This window comes from Agelaius tricolor, unplaced genomic scaffold (assembly GCF_023055355.1).
Source record: "Agelaius tricolor isolate 1412-34295 unplaced genomic scaffold, bAgeTri1.0.p SCAF_13, whole genome shotgun sequence".
Taxonomy (NCBI): domain Eukaryota; kingdom Metazoa; phylum Chordata; class Aves; order Passeriformes; family Icteridae; genus Agelaius; species Agelaius tricolor.
In genome coordinates, this window is record NW_027269273.1 from 11,479,795 (window position 1) to 11,494,618 (window position 14,824).

Sequence of the window (14,824 nt, forward strand, 5' to 3'; positions counted from 1 at the left end):
AGGTGCTGCTGCCTCAGCAATTGCCAGGCACACAGACACTCCAAATCACTCCCCCAAAACAATGGTGCCACCACAAAAAGCCTGGTAATGGTACCAAGTGCCCCTTCTAGGCCACATGGATAGCAACAGCCCAGTGGAAGGAGGGGTGTCTCAAAGCCCACCTGCAGGGTCTGAAACAAAGGTCAGAGAGAGAGACAGGCTAACAAGGAGTAATAGACATCAAATTCCAGGATATGTGTTTCAAAACAGCAGCCACAGCTGGAACACTCCTTTGATGCTAAAGCCTATCAGCCCAAAGATAAAATGGAGACTTGATTCAGTCTCTCCTACACATGTAAGCAACACCAAGGTGATTCAAAGGGGCTCTGCTGCAGCAGCTGCTGTGACAGCAGGGCCTGTTGTCATTATATTGCAGGGGTTCCACACTGTTGTCTCCTTATCACAAAAGTTCCACACCTTCTTGGTGTTTCTTGTGGGCAGCTCCTCCAAGCACTGACTCTTTCTTCTTCACAAAGCAGCCAACTGACTCCAGCTCCCCTCTCACCCAGCCACCCCACTCTTTTATAGCATCTTCTTCTCATTGCTTACAGCTGTGGCCTGTTAAAGTCAGGCCTGCTCCTGATCTTTGCTAATTGGCCCAGCTGCAACTCCTTAGGGGCAAGATTACTGCCTACACTATCTTTATTTTCTTATATTCTACCCCCCCCCCCCCCCCGCCAAGGGCCAGCACAGGAGCCAGGGTCACAGGGACATGCTCAGCCCCAGAGGGTGCTGGCAGCATTGTGCCACCCTGGCCTCACCAGCCCTGCTCACCCAGGAGGGCAGGGGGCTGGGACACAGCACAGCTCTCTGTGCACCAAAGAGCTGCTGCAGGAAGTCTGATGAAATCCCCTCTGCTAGCTTCAGGCTCCAAAATAGCATCTCCATGTTCCCTGTGAAGGCAGAGAATGCTGCTTGGATTTAGAGGAGCTCTTCTCCATGCAACAAAATATTTTTAACAGCTGGCAAGTCATTTGTGTGAATCTGAAGAACCCAACACTCTGGGAAATATCCCACTAATAATGAAAGCAAGTATTCAAGCTCAGCAAGCCATACATATGGCACCAAAGAGCCAGAAAAGCCCTGGAAGATCTGGTACTGGAAAGATGCCATCCCAGCTGGGAAAATGCCTTTCACAGAAAGATGATGAGGATTGACACAAGTGTTCCTGCCCCACAAAGGCAAGAGATTATGGCTGTTAAATCAGTGCATGTCTTGGTCTCAGGTGTTCTCCCACATCTGTCAAGATGACAAGAACATGATTTTCAACATGATAAATAAGGTAGGGGAGCCATTTCTTGTCCTCCTGTCCAAGAACCCTTCTAACCCCTTTATCTTTGCTTTTCCCACATTCACTAAAGTCTCCTTTACACATCACTTTCAGCCCTGACTGTCATTAAGCTCATTTTGTAAGACAAAGATAAATTAAAGGCTTTATTTAGTTTCAAATTAAAGTTGTTCCATACGTTCTGAAACTAAATTGAAATTCTGTGTCCCTGCAAAGTGTTTTGTGTATTGCTGAGGGCCCTCCTTGTTACTTGTGGTTGCTGCTTCTTTGGGACTGCAGGGGCTGGGAATGATTGCCTTTCCCTCAGTGGTTATTGCAGAATGACAAAAAATATCCTTGGCTTCCTTTCCTCTGTCTCCATCTGAATACAGATGAGGTGTATCACCAGTCTTTGTCAAAAATCACCAGGCTTGGATTACAAATCTTCAAGTCTCACTCACATTCAGCTGAGAGCTGCTCCATTTTCCCCCATGTGCAGGGAAGTATTTTTGGAAAAATGTTTATTTTGGTTTTGCTTTAATAATGTCAGGCCAACTGTTAATCCCCATCAAAAATCCAAGGCAAAACCTGAATTATATGAGTAATTAGATATAAATTCCTTCAGGGCTGCTAGTAAAAATAGATTAAATAGATAGATAAAAAATGGATAAATAGGTAGATAATATAGATTAAAAAATAGATAAAAATAGATAAAACTGCTAGTACCTGTGTCTTTGATCGAGTTCCCAATTCTTTGCTAGCATTGTGAAGTTAAAAATAAGACCTGGGGGGGGCGGTGAGAAAAAAAAAAAGGGAAGAAAATAATCTGAAAACTAGAGCAAGAGGGCTGCTTTCCTAACCAGGCATAATTTATCTTCAGTTTGACAGAAAGCACCCCCACCCAAAGTCTGTCTGGCTGTATTCATCACCTCTACAGGTAGCTTCCTATATAGTTTCTTTCTATTGTTATTTTAGTTGCTTATCAGACTCATTTTTATGCTCCTGAAGCCTTCTTAATACTTCATTGCTTGTCTCTTACATGGCCTATTCTAGAGTACTTAACAGAAATATTCAATTTTTTTCCCCTTTACCCATCCCAAATACCCCAGGGGTATGCTACACATGAATGATGTTTCTTCCTATATTCATATTCCAGACAGAGAAGGTAGTGTATAAATTCCAAACTGACTCTCATTTTGGTAATCTTGCCCAATATTGCTTTTTTTTTCAGAGCACAAAACAACCACCTGTCCCCTCCACCATGCATTGCTTTGGGATTTTGCATTGTCTAGATGCCTTTTTATTTTCCTTCAGAAACCTCCAATCCTTTCTTTTAGATTTTATTTTTAAAACTGTGTTTAAATTGTTTCTTAGGTTTTATAATCATGGATAAACTGATGACCAACTCTCAGACCTCTGCACTCTCTGCTTTTATCAACAAGTTTCATGCAAATACTTATGCATTTGTAATACAAAATAGCAATTATTTTGAATTACACAGTAAATTTTATCTAAGGAAAAATCCACATACCCTTCCAGCAAAATACAGCAAAAGCACCAGGGCAGATCATGCAGAGGAAGTGTCAGGGACCTCTGACACCTTTCTTAATGAGCAGCCCCAGCATTAGTAGAAAGACCACATCCAGCTCTTGCTAATCAGTTGCTAAAGTAATGATGGCTTCAATCACCCTGATGAAGTTGATGACAATGATTAAGCTGGCTACTTAAAATGTCTTCTTGATTAAAGTGATATTTAATCCATAAATCATGAATTTCATTCCTGTTTGGCTTCATGATGCATCTTTCATGAAACTCAGGTGAGACATTTTCCTCTCTGGTGACAAACCCCTTTGAGTTCTCCCCATTTAATTTCACAGAAATGGACGGAAGGAGGCTTTGCCCACATAAGAAATCAGGTGTTAGACAATCAGCAAGTATTCAGCCAACACCTCTTCTTGCACACAACAGCAGCCCAACATTTTATGCTTCTAAACACAAGAAAGAGAAATTCAGCCTTTGGCATTGTGAATTTTGGACCTTAGACAGCCTCAGAGTTCAAACAGACAGCAAATCATTACCTTATTTTTCCACCATCTTCAGCTAGATAAAATAAAGTATTTCTAGTACACAAAAGAAATCTAACAAATGCAAATAGGGAACACTTGCTTCCTTCTCAAACATGCATGTGCTTACCTCAGTTACAATCTAGGGGAAAAAAGGAATACTATTATGTTAGAGTATCCACAGCTTTTACCCTGATAGTGCTGATTGAAATTCTCTCTGTGCACTGTTATTCCTTCCCAGTATTTGTCAGACATTAGTAGAAGCAGTATATTTCATCAGAGGAGTGCTAAACTGAAAGGTTTCAAGTAAAACTGGGGTTGTAATTACTTCAGGTCACTGTGGCCATATAAAAAGAGTAACTTATTGAGGAAAGGAATTAATAGCCCAGTACAGTAATATAATTAGCCACATCTTTCTAAGAAAGGTTAATCCATTTATTCATGGAGAGAAAAAGCTCTGTGCGAGAGAATTTAAACTACATTGGCTTAATTAACTAGGTAGGAATAAAAAGTTCATTGGATATGAAACCAGAAGTTATGTATCTATACCTTGCTACATTTACAGTAAAAATTATCACCAATAAATTTATAAATGCTGTTCAATTCAAATTAAGAAATCTTCCAGAGCAAGGCATACCCTACAGAGTTTGGGTCAAGAAGCTGTTACAGCCAATGGCAAAATACAGACTGTTAGGAGAAGCAGTCAAAAAGCACCAGACTTCCTGAAGACTTGGCCAAACCCACAACTATCTTTATTTTAAAGAAAGAAAATCCTGAATAGTTGTCATAGCTGTTATTCCTGATATAAATCCCAACCTAGAATAGCAGCTCTATTTTTAGAAAAACATCAGCAACCTATCAAGCATGACATAGAAAAAAAACTAGAGCATGAGACGCCATGGGAGAAGCCCTGAGAAGGGCAACTGGCAACTCCATGTAGGACACCACAGAGAAAGCAGGGGACATGCTGCAGCTGTAGGCATTTGTATGATCTGTTGGGAAAAGCCAAATTTTCTCTATTCCCATCAGCCCAGGTCCATTGCACTGGAACATGTTCTGAAATAAGAGAGGTAATGGGAAGAGACTGCTACCAGAGAGAGCTGCAGAGTGCAGCATGACAGGCACCTGTGTGCCTGCAGTACCCAGTCTGATGGGAGAGGCAGCACCACCCCAGGCTACAGGAACTAGCTTTAAGTTAGTTCCTAAAATTCAGTCCCTGTAGCTTCCTCTGGCCTGACTTCAGAAGGAAAAAAAAGAAAAAAACCCAACAAGTAAAATAACTAACCAAATCTCTCAAACTAAACAGCCTTTTTTTTTCCCTTTCCTCTAGTTTCTTTGATTCTTGAAAAATAAATCAGCTCTGCTGAAAAACATCATCTTTCCATTGGATTATTCAGTCTATTTCATCCATCATTCCTAGTCCAATCCACCTGTCAGTCTGAAGAGTTAGGAGGTACAGCTGTAGGCCAAGAACACCCAGGCACCACTAATCACAGCCTCCACCTGCAAATAATCCCTCTCTGGTTCTGCTCTGAGGTGATTATGCTAAGTAAAATTTTATATTTAGAGCCATCTGTTTTTCTGGTTGATAAGCCAGCTCCCCTTTGCTCACCTGGAACTGTCCACCTAGCTTATACTCATCTGAATATGCAGCAGGTCCACAGATTTTGTCCTCCAAGTCCTTGGCACACGGCATCCCAAAATATGTCTTCATCTTCAGTGAGACCCACCCTTTCCCCAGGCCTTGCCTTCCTTCAATTCCTCTGCTGCCCACTGCCAGAGCCTCCCAAAATGCCAGCCTCCTCTTTGCACCTCAGTAAACCTTATTGTAACAATTCTTTTAAAAAACAAAGACACAATCACAAAGAGGGCAAACCCAGGATTTTTTGAGTGACTGCTCTTTTGCTGCCTGCTCAACTCTAATTTCATCTCTCACTGTACTGAAGGAGAAAAAGTAAAGAGAAACAAGCTCTTTGACTTAAGGTTAAAAAACAGCCAGAACCTCTAGACATAAGTGCACTATTTTAAGCAGCATTAAATTGGTAAAACCACTTTTTGGGGGGGTAACAGTGCTACACCTGAGACAAATTAGCTCCACCATCATCTTTGCTTCAGCTGTGCTGGAGCAGAAACATTTTGCAAGTAAGCAAGCACTTCACTGTGACCTCCTTGTGCAAGCCTTGGCAAAACAGATACTTACAGTAAGACTTATTTTGCACAGCACCAATGACATTCCTAAGCATTTAGCTAGTAAGCAACTGCAGAGCTTCCCATTAAGTTCAGTAGACATAACTTGAACTGTAGCTTGAGAGGTACACGTTGGCATTATTGACAGCTTGCCATGGATATGTGAAGAGTATGAATTAAAAATATTTAAGTGATTTAAGGAAAGTTTTTGCTCTGCAGATGACTCCCTAAGCAAAGTGGTTTTAGTTTTTAGGGTACATACCATCCCAAGGCATTTCTGATGCTGTGTGTATGATACCTGCTGCAGCCTTGCTTCAGAAAAACACAGTTAATGTGTCTTTGGCAAAGGGCATACCATAGGAATATGAAATTTTAAGTAAGTATCAAACATGACTCTTAACAGGAAGTTTATGAGTTTCTCTCATCATTCTTATTTGTTATATCTGAGGTTGAGCCCTTGAAAGTTCACAGAGTTCCCTGCATGCAGGATGTTTTCTGGGGAGGGCTGGACAGTAGGCAGTGCCTATCATAGCACAAACCACTCTCTAAATAAGCTTCAGATTTTTGCATTCTGGAAAGGAGCAAACAAAAACCCTACTCTTGTGTTTAGGTGAAATCTAAGGAGATTTTCTCTTACCAAGCATGTAGATTTTCAAAACAATCAACCATAGCTCTAAATGGCATAAATAGCTTAATCCCTACTCAGTCTAATAAACTAGGTTACTACATCATAGAATAAATAAAATACCTACTCCAGGAAATATTCAGCACAACCCAAAAGGAGAAAAACAAACAAATCCAAATGCCTTTAAAAAAATCACATTTAGGAAAAAAAGCCTCCTACCACAACCATACCTCCAGAGCTGCCTCCTCCCAGCAAGACAGGACCCTTCTGGTGCAGGCACACCAGGAGAAGAAACCTGAAAGGTGGGGAGACAAAGGGTGTCCTCAGAGCTTACAGCTGTGACTGCAAACCAGGTGATCAGCTCAACCCAACACAGGTGTGGGCTGCCCATGGGTGGGAGCTTCATCTGGAGCACCATTAAGCAACCACCCAAATCTGCCCAGAGCCCCAAGCAAAAGGGAAACCCTCCTTCTTAACCCAGGGGATTTAATCAAACTCACCCAAGTGCCTGTGTCCCCAGGGTATGAGGTGCCTGGAAGGGCAGGTTTGAAAGTAAAACTCCTTTTTTTGCTGTTTTGTAACATCAGTGTGTTCAAAAGCTCTTGGACTAACACTGCTCAAGTAAGGCAGATTGCAAGCAAAAATCATGCATAAGCAGAAGCCAAGTATCAGATGCAGAGAGCTATTCTGAACCACACAGGAAGAGAAAAGGAAAACCCAACAGAAAAAGCCCAATTGCAGCAGGAGCTTGGGGATCTGCAAGACAGCATCCAGGAGTAATGGGGGAGCTGAACTGAGCAGGAGTGGAGCTGGGGAGCACCCATAGCCCTGCACCCTCCTTCCCTTGCCTGGGTGCAGGGTGCTCAGCTCACTGTGGGCACAGCTGATGGTGTCAGGGACCCACAAAACCTCAGGACATTGCCAAGGGCTCCCTGGCATCACCAGAGATACACTTTGGAAGCACTTGAGCAGAAAACCTCCTTGGGGTTTGGATGATGAATAAGCTCATCATGGAGTGGTTCAGCACACACTTCTGGGGATGTGCTCAGAAACATAACCCTGGGCACAAGGGGCAGGGAGGGACATCCATGCAAAGCAGCACGTGGGGCATTGAGCAGGGGTGGGCACTCTGGCAGCCCCTGGCTGGTGCTGGGTGTGTGACACTGAAATTCTGCCCCATCCCCTTGGCTGCTGCTGAGACACCTTCACTGTGTTCAGGTAAGAAGCCATTCTGCAAAGAACCTGTAGTTTGTTTTGTTTTGTTTTTTGTTGGGGTTCCAGAATGGAAGATGTTGCCATCTCTGCCTCTCCTCTGGGTTGATCCTCCTGGAGAATGTGTTATTTTGGCTAGTTCAGCCTTTCTACCTGGTTCACTTAGCCCAGAGCTGACAGGGCTGCAGGCAAGACTGGAAGGACTGATTTCAGCAGCAGAAGGCTTGGGTTTTCCAGGTGGGTGCCTCTGTGTGTGCTGAGATGTCAGAGATCCCTGTAAATTGTTGTCTCCAACCCCCACTGATCCTCCCACCAGTGAGGCTGCATGAAGAGAACTGGCATCTTCAGATGGGTCTGTCTCAACTCTCTTTGTGGCTCTGAGAACAAATGAAACCCCTGCTTTGAGTGAGAGATGGCTGCAGACAGCAGGAACACACCACTTGAGCAGGGGAAAAAGGACCAAATTGAGGAAGGCCATAAGATTGATTTGTGGCACTAAATAAAAAATTACACTGTTGAGCTTCACTTACACATATGGCAAACCAGCCTGGGTGAGGGGAGTATAAAAACGAGTCAAAATACAGATTGATTCTGAAATAAGTTCTTTTTTTATCCTTTAGAACCATGGACAGGAATGTACAGCTCCACAAAAATGGAGGCCAAACATATTGAACCAAAACATTTCCTGGGATTCTGCGTGACAGTTTTTCTAAGGATATTTCCTTTCAACCAGACTCAGTCTAAAAGCAGCTTCCATTTGCAGTTAAAGTAATCGTGGTACACATTGCACACTTCTTGAAACACAATCTTTGTCATAGGCACTATGATTATTTTTCTTGTCTTTTTATTTGTTTTTACTGGTGAAAAAATAAACACAGGTGAAAATGAACACCTTTTTTCCCCCTACTTCAATGTGTTTAGACTATGTGATTAAGTGGATATTTTCTCCAGCTATTTAGATGAATAAACTTGAAGTTGGAGCATTCATTTCTGTGATCTAAAAGAAAGTTTGTGTATGTAGCTTTACATATATATATATATTCAGAAGTCCCAAATCCAACTCAAGTGTTTATCAGTGATTTTATTGACAACAAAACCCATTTTGTTGAAATCAAATCGTTGTCTTACTTCAGTGAATGGTTCAAGACTTTCGGCTGCAAAAAAGTTTTCACAAGACTCGCCCTAGCATTGAGAACATTGACTTTATGTTCACATTAGGTGCTGTTTCAGGCATATCTACAGATCAGTTTTAAGGTAAACATAATTTTATGTGATATAGAAAAGATCTGGTGACCAATAAAGGAAAGCATGAAATCAGGTTCAACTCTACAATAGGAGTTCATTGATTTAAATGAAGCCTGATTGACTCTACTTGCTAAGTGCTGAGCAAAAAATCTGAAATATTGGATTTGTGACCTTAAGATTTGTACTGGGAACCAATCATTCCACTCTTGTTTCTGGACATCTCAATGTCCTTGTTGACTAAATAGGGAGGACTGAAAAACTATTTAACCAGTAAATCAGGCACATGATTTGCAAAGGCAATTCTTCCCTTGCAGTTATTCCAACTATCCCAGCTGGATATTCACAGTGAACAAACCACATTTCCATCACCTCTGTTCCATTTTTAAGGGCTTCTAGCATAGGGATTTGCTCCAGGCCTCATCAGCAGCCTGTGAGCGAGGAGCACAGGGCTCTGCCTGGTCTTCTCTCAGCTAATTAAGGAAGACAGGCAAATGTGCTGGTGCCCAGATCCTGCCCACAAGGATGGAAAGTTGCCCATGAGCTACAGCACCTTCCCTAGAGCACAGCCACTCCCACAGTGATGGGTTCTCTTTGCTCTCTGAAGCCATCTAGAGACAGCTTTAAATTAATGGAAATGCAAAGGTACTCCACTACTTACCAGAGAAACTGAAATGAAAATCACAACTTTGCTGCCAATCTGTACGAGGTTAGACAGGAGCCTTGTTTAAAAGGACTGTGATTTCCTGGGTGTTTTTCCAAGTTGCCCAAAACCTTGGGAGAGTTTTTCATTTTTAGCATCAGAGGCCTGCCCTACTGTAAACCTTATTTCCTGTCCAAAGAGGGATCTGAGCTTGTGGGATGCTCCCTCACCACTCAGACCACTGCCTGCAAGGCTTCAGGAAGGGCTGGTTTGTCCTGCTTGCCAGAAGGTGATGTGGGACTTGGTGCAGCCCCCTGGCCAATGTCACAGAAACATCCATCAGGAAAATGAAACTGAGATGGAAGTTAAGGAGAGTGGCAAATGCTGTCCTGAGCAATCTGAAAATCTGCCCAAGATATTGCAAACCACAGACAATTTAAAACAGTTTATGTATGTCACAGCCTGCAAAGAAGAATGACCAAACCATACAGAATCATTTTAGCATCACCTGTCTGTGCAAATGCTAATGGAATATCAGCTGAAGGAGTTTTTGGTAATTAGCCCTTACTGATGCCCCTGTCCTTTCTGCAAACAAGAAAAGAGCACATCTCTTGCCTTAGCTTTGCTTAATGTTTTAGAAGTTTTCAGGAGTAAGGGCTGTTGGAAGAAAGAGAGCTTCTTGGGAAGAAAGATTGGATAAGAAAGCACATGGAAAAACCCTGTTCGGAATAACCCCGCTCCCCACAGGCAGCTCAGAAATTTAGAGCTGGTCTCCTGACCTGCTTGGGAAAAAAACATACCATTGTTATCTGAAGTGAAAATGCAGACAAGCTGAATTTGCCTCCATGCTTCTCTATATAACATCCAGAGAAGCAGCATGGAAATTCCATATAAGAGATAGCTTTGTTAAATAAAACTGATAATGTGAACGATCAGCCTGATATTGCCAAGATCTGAATGCAGACAATTGCTGCAGAACAAGCATGGAGAGTTTTCCTTGTACTGTTTGTTCCCTGGGAGGATGGGAGGCACTGGCACAGGGAAGCTGAGGCTACCCATCCCTGGAAGTTTTCAAGTTCAGGTTGGATGGGGCTGGAGAGTAACCTGATCTATTGTAAAGTGTCCCTGCCCATGGCAAGGGGGATGGAAATAAGCATCTTTCAAGGTCTCTTCCAAACCAAACTATTCTATGGTACATACACGATTTTGGACTGCAAGAGCCAGCTCTGATCTGTAGAACTGGAGTCAGAGCTGCAGCTGAGCTCTGGCAAAGACAGATCAGCAATGACAATTTTAAGACTTTGGAAGCAGCTTCACCTCTGCAATAATCAAGGAGAATACACAATGAAGTAAAAAAAATGAGATTAGTTGGAATCAAACTGCTTTAACGATTCTCTGAAGTTACCCTGATGGGCAGAGACATTTCTGCTTAAATTGCCCCAGCTCAGGTGGTGGGAACTAATGAATTAAGTCAAACCATGGGCCACAGGCTCAGAAACTGTAAATCAGCACTGCTGCTGGCACTCCATATAACCTGGCAATACCTGGGAGAATCCAGCCCATCAATTTTTAGCTCATATTTTTTCATTTTGATTTAATGAGAGGAGCCTTCACAGAAGTGAGTGCTGACACCTGCCTTTTGGCACAGTCACTGGTGGAGGAGCTCAGACACCCTGTGGGTCACCTTTGGAAAGGAGCAGAGGTTAGCACTGCACAGGTGCAGACCTGGGGTTTATTTCAGGCAGCTCCACTGCTGAGCCACCACAAATATCCTCCTTTGGGAGCCTTCACATTAACTGTGCTGCAGTGAAACAGCTGCCACTTGTGCCACACCAGAGTCTGACCTGGACGTTTTATGAAGCCCAGTATCTTATTTACCTTTACAACCCAAAGTTATCATTGATGCACACAGAAATACCCAGCTTTTCATGGGAAACTTGAAAGAACTAATTTGAACATTGTTAGCGTAATTCAGGTTGGAAGGTCATCTAGTGCAACACCCCTGCAACAAGCTGGGACAACAAGATCAGGAGAGAAACATAAACCACAGATCTTAGCCATCCCCTATTATCAATATGTAAATATCAATATTTGTAATTTAGGTTTCCAACATCTGATTTTTAAAAAAATAGTTAATGTCATACATGTATTTAAAAAATATGGTTTTAAAAAAATACAGAAGAAATTTTACTTTTTTCTTTGGAAGTCTCTGCTTCCTAAATTCAACACTTAAAAGGAAATCCCTACTTAAAATCAAAGTAGTGCTGATGACCACAATTTCAATGAAAAGAGAATGATCTGAAAAAGAAACAAAAGGCAAGTTTTTCAGATGATGTGGGTCTGGCCTGACACAAATTCCATCCCTCCTCAGCCATGGAAAAACCTGTGCCACATCAGGAGAAGCTCCCTGTCCTGCTCTCCAGTTGTTCCCAGTGTGTCTTGCTGGGGTGGTGAGGGTGGTAATGCTTGTACCATCTCTGTTTGCCCCATCAAGAACAGTGTAAGCCTCAGCTATTTCTAGAACACTTCAGTTCAGCAGATGGCTCCAGTCTGAATAGCAACTGGTTGATTTTTGATTAAGAAAAATTAAATCAAGTATTCAAGTCTCTCTTCTTTTCTTTTTGGATATTCATTTATTCTTTCCTGGAAGAGATCAGAGATAATCTAAAGCAAGAGAGTTTAACTTGAGTCAGAAAGACAAAGTGAAGCCTATACTGTGTTTCTGTCCTGCTTCTGCTGAGGTATGCAATGTATAGGAGTGGATTTCATGGTATGAAACCATCATCAACAATGTAAGCAAGGGAAACTCCAAGCCTGGGTTTCCTGAGAAAATAGATATGACTTACAAACCAGCCTCACTTCTTCATGTCTCTGATGCATCTTGATAACCTTTAACTAATACTGTGTATTCCAGAGAAGGCAAGGAACTATTGTTTATTTTAGAATATTAATTATTAGTAGTATTCTTTTATATTCCTCCATTATTATTTGTAATTTTTTGTTTCCAAATATTTACACAACTGGGAGCTCTTGTTCCATATTCCTTGAAGGAATGGCAGGAAAGTGCTTTGCAGCACAGGCTGCATAAATCCTTCTTCAAGGGAGAGCTTTCCCCTCAGGTCAAACCAAAGCAGACAAATGTTAAATGCATTAAAATGTTTAAGGCCTTAAATGTATTCAGGGTCCCAAATGTCAGGCTGATACTCTTGATTCTGAGGGCAAGGTAAAACCAAATGTGAATGAAGAAGCTGAATGGTTCCAAATTCAGTGAATTCAGTTGGACCAAAGCAGGATGGACAGCACAGAAGTGGCTCTTGCACTGCAAGAAATAAGGACAGGAGTACCTCAGTGCCCAGTCACTGCAGTGATGTGGCACAGACCATGGTCCCCTCAAGGAAAGCAAATTATGAACTGCATGTAGCTCTCCTGATGGTGTGAAGAGAATGTATTATTAAAAGCTATGGGACAAATACAGAATTTCCATGCTGCTGACATACAATATATCCTATAGTTTATTTACATACTTCAGTCATCAATAACCCTTCTCCATTATAGCTGTCAAGTATTATATGTAGTTTCTTATATCACAAAGAAAAAAAAAATAGAATTGTAGGTGGTCTTGCTGCATTTTTATTATTTATCTGGGAAAACTGGCACAAGAACAGCCTTGTGGAGTATTAGAAAAATCACTCCTTGTTTACAGGAGTGTTGATCAAAGAGGAAACTGCTAAATCCTTTCAAGCAAGGAAGAGTCAGTGCAGGCTGTCAGTGAGGTGTGAGCACTCTGTCTGTGAAGCATTGGAAACAGTGTTTTAATAATACAGAACCAAAACATAATTAGATTTGTTCCGAGGGACAAGGCAAGCAGGAAAAAAAATGGAAATTTCTGCCCGTTTTCCTTTAATCAAACACTACCACTGCGGTCATTAATAACTTCAGATAATTTACCTTTCCTAGCAGGTAAACCTTTCAACAGTAAACAACTGCACTGGTTTTTACTGTTAAGATGAAAGCACTCTCATCCCCTGCAGCAGACACTGGATGATTCTTTCCTCCTCCACTGTGGCTCCTCTAGTTCTGGGCTATAGTGATGACTTTCCAGTCTCTAATAAATTCTGTATTTCTTGCTAGAGACTACCAATTCCCATGGCAGAATCCTCTGATTGCCGTGGAATAAAAATGAAAAATAACCCACCAAACCAAACACAGGCCTGCTTTATTAGTAATTTTACTGCTGTTGTAGCTTTTTGATCTCTGTATCATGTTTGAACTTTCCTATGGAAAATACAGAAATCCTGCCTGATACCATTTTTTGGAAGTGCCAAGTTGTGTTGGCTTTTTTCCCTTTTCGCTTTCTATTTCTAAAACCTACTTCCCCAACTTTCTAAAAATCTTCTTATCTTTACTAATTCCCACACCAAGTCTAAACCAGAAAACTGGGTGTCAGTTGTTTTCCTATAAGTAGACATCAAAACAAAGGAAGCACAATCTTGCTGTGAATTCAGCAATAATGCAGTACAGAACCAAAAAAAAGTTTGCATCACTTTATATTTTCAGCAAGATAAATAACTGTATTATTCTATGAACAATTTTAAAATAAAATTAGATAAAATCTTGATCTCTTTAAGGAAATCTGTCATTGCAGCTTTTGGACCACAAAAGAGGAGACTTTATGACTATGTGTCAGACAATATAGATAATGGGTTCATTGACCTGTTAGGCTGCTGAAATAAAATAAAAACAAAAATCACAAAAAAGCTGAAAAATCTATACTAAATATTTGCTTTTTGCCAATCTCCTTGAAGATAAACATTTTAAATTCATGACAAGATAATAAATCACTTTATAAGCTCATTTTTTTCCTAAGGGGTAAAGAGTTTACTGGGAAATTTCATTTTATTGAAAGGCAATTGATATAACACCACTTTCAAACACAGTTTTTATTCCAGGTCTGCTCCTTCAAGCTTCAAATTTATTTACTGCAGGTAGGACTCTTTCAGAGTTCTTTGGTATTCATTTTCAGAATTTCTTATAAGACTAAGAAATGTTCAAGTAACATCCAAAAGGAGACTACAGGAACCTGGGGATAAATTGGGAAAAGGAATCCAGATTTTCTCCCTACTTACATGAGAAGTAGGTGTGAATTAATTTCTAACATTTCAATTTGGGAGCATATTGAGCACATGCTTGGTCATGAGCACATGCTTGGTCATAAGCACATGCCATGAACGCACTGTTTATTTCAAAATTTAAACTTGAAGGGTGCTGCTGAGTGGCTTTGGGATCAGCCACACTGATCCCAAGTTCACTGCTGCTGAGCCTGGCCAGGGACACTCAGCCTGTGCCAGATGGAGCTGGCAACCCAACCCTATCACCCAGCCAAGGAGCTGAGAGGGCTCACACTCTGCTGGGATGCTCAAAGGCAAAATAAATCCTTTTGTGTAGCAGTGCTGACATCACAGGGGAGACTACTAAGCTTTGTGGGCATCAAGCAGCACGGATTTGGGATTTGATGGTCTGTTGACAGATGCTGCCATTGCTGCACT

At 41.5% G+C, this 14,824-nt stretch overlaps 1 protein-coding gene and 1 long non-coding RNA gene across 2 annotated transcripts in view; both read right to left on the reverse strand.

Moving 5' to 3' along the window:
- Positions 1-6,488, reverse strand: part of LOC139595497 (uncharacterized) — a 56,816-nt gene extending 50,328 nt beyond the window's left edge. Inside the window, exon 1 of the long non-coding RNA XR_011681047.1 lies at positions 6,412-6,488. This is a non-coding gene — a long non-coding RNA (uncharacterized lncRNA). The remainder of the gene's footprint in view (positions 1-6,411) is intronic.
- Positions 6,489-7,978: 1,490 nt separating this feature from the next.
- The window catches only part of NRG3 (neuregulin 3), a 344,618-nt gene continuing 337,772 nt past the window's right edge, over positions 7,979-14,824 (reverse strand). Inside the window, 1 exon segment of the mRNA XM_071438745.1 lies at positions 7,979-14,795. The gene's annotated coding sequence lies outside the window, so the exon portion shown is untranslated.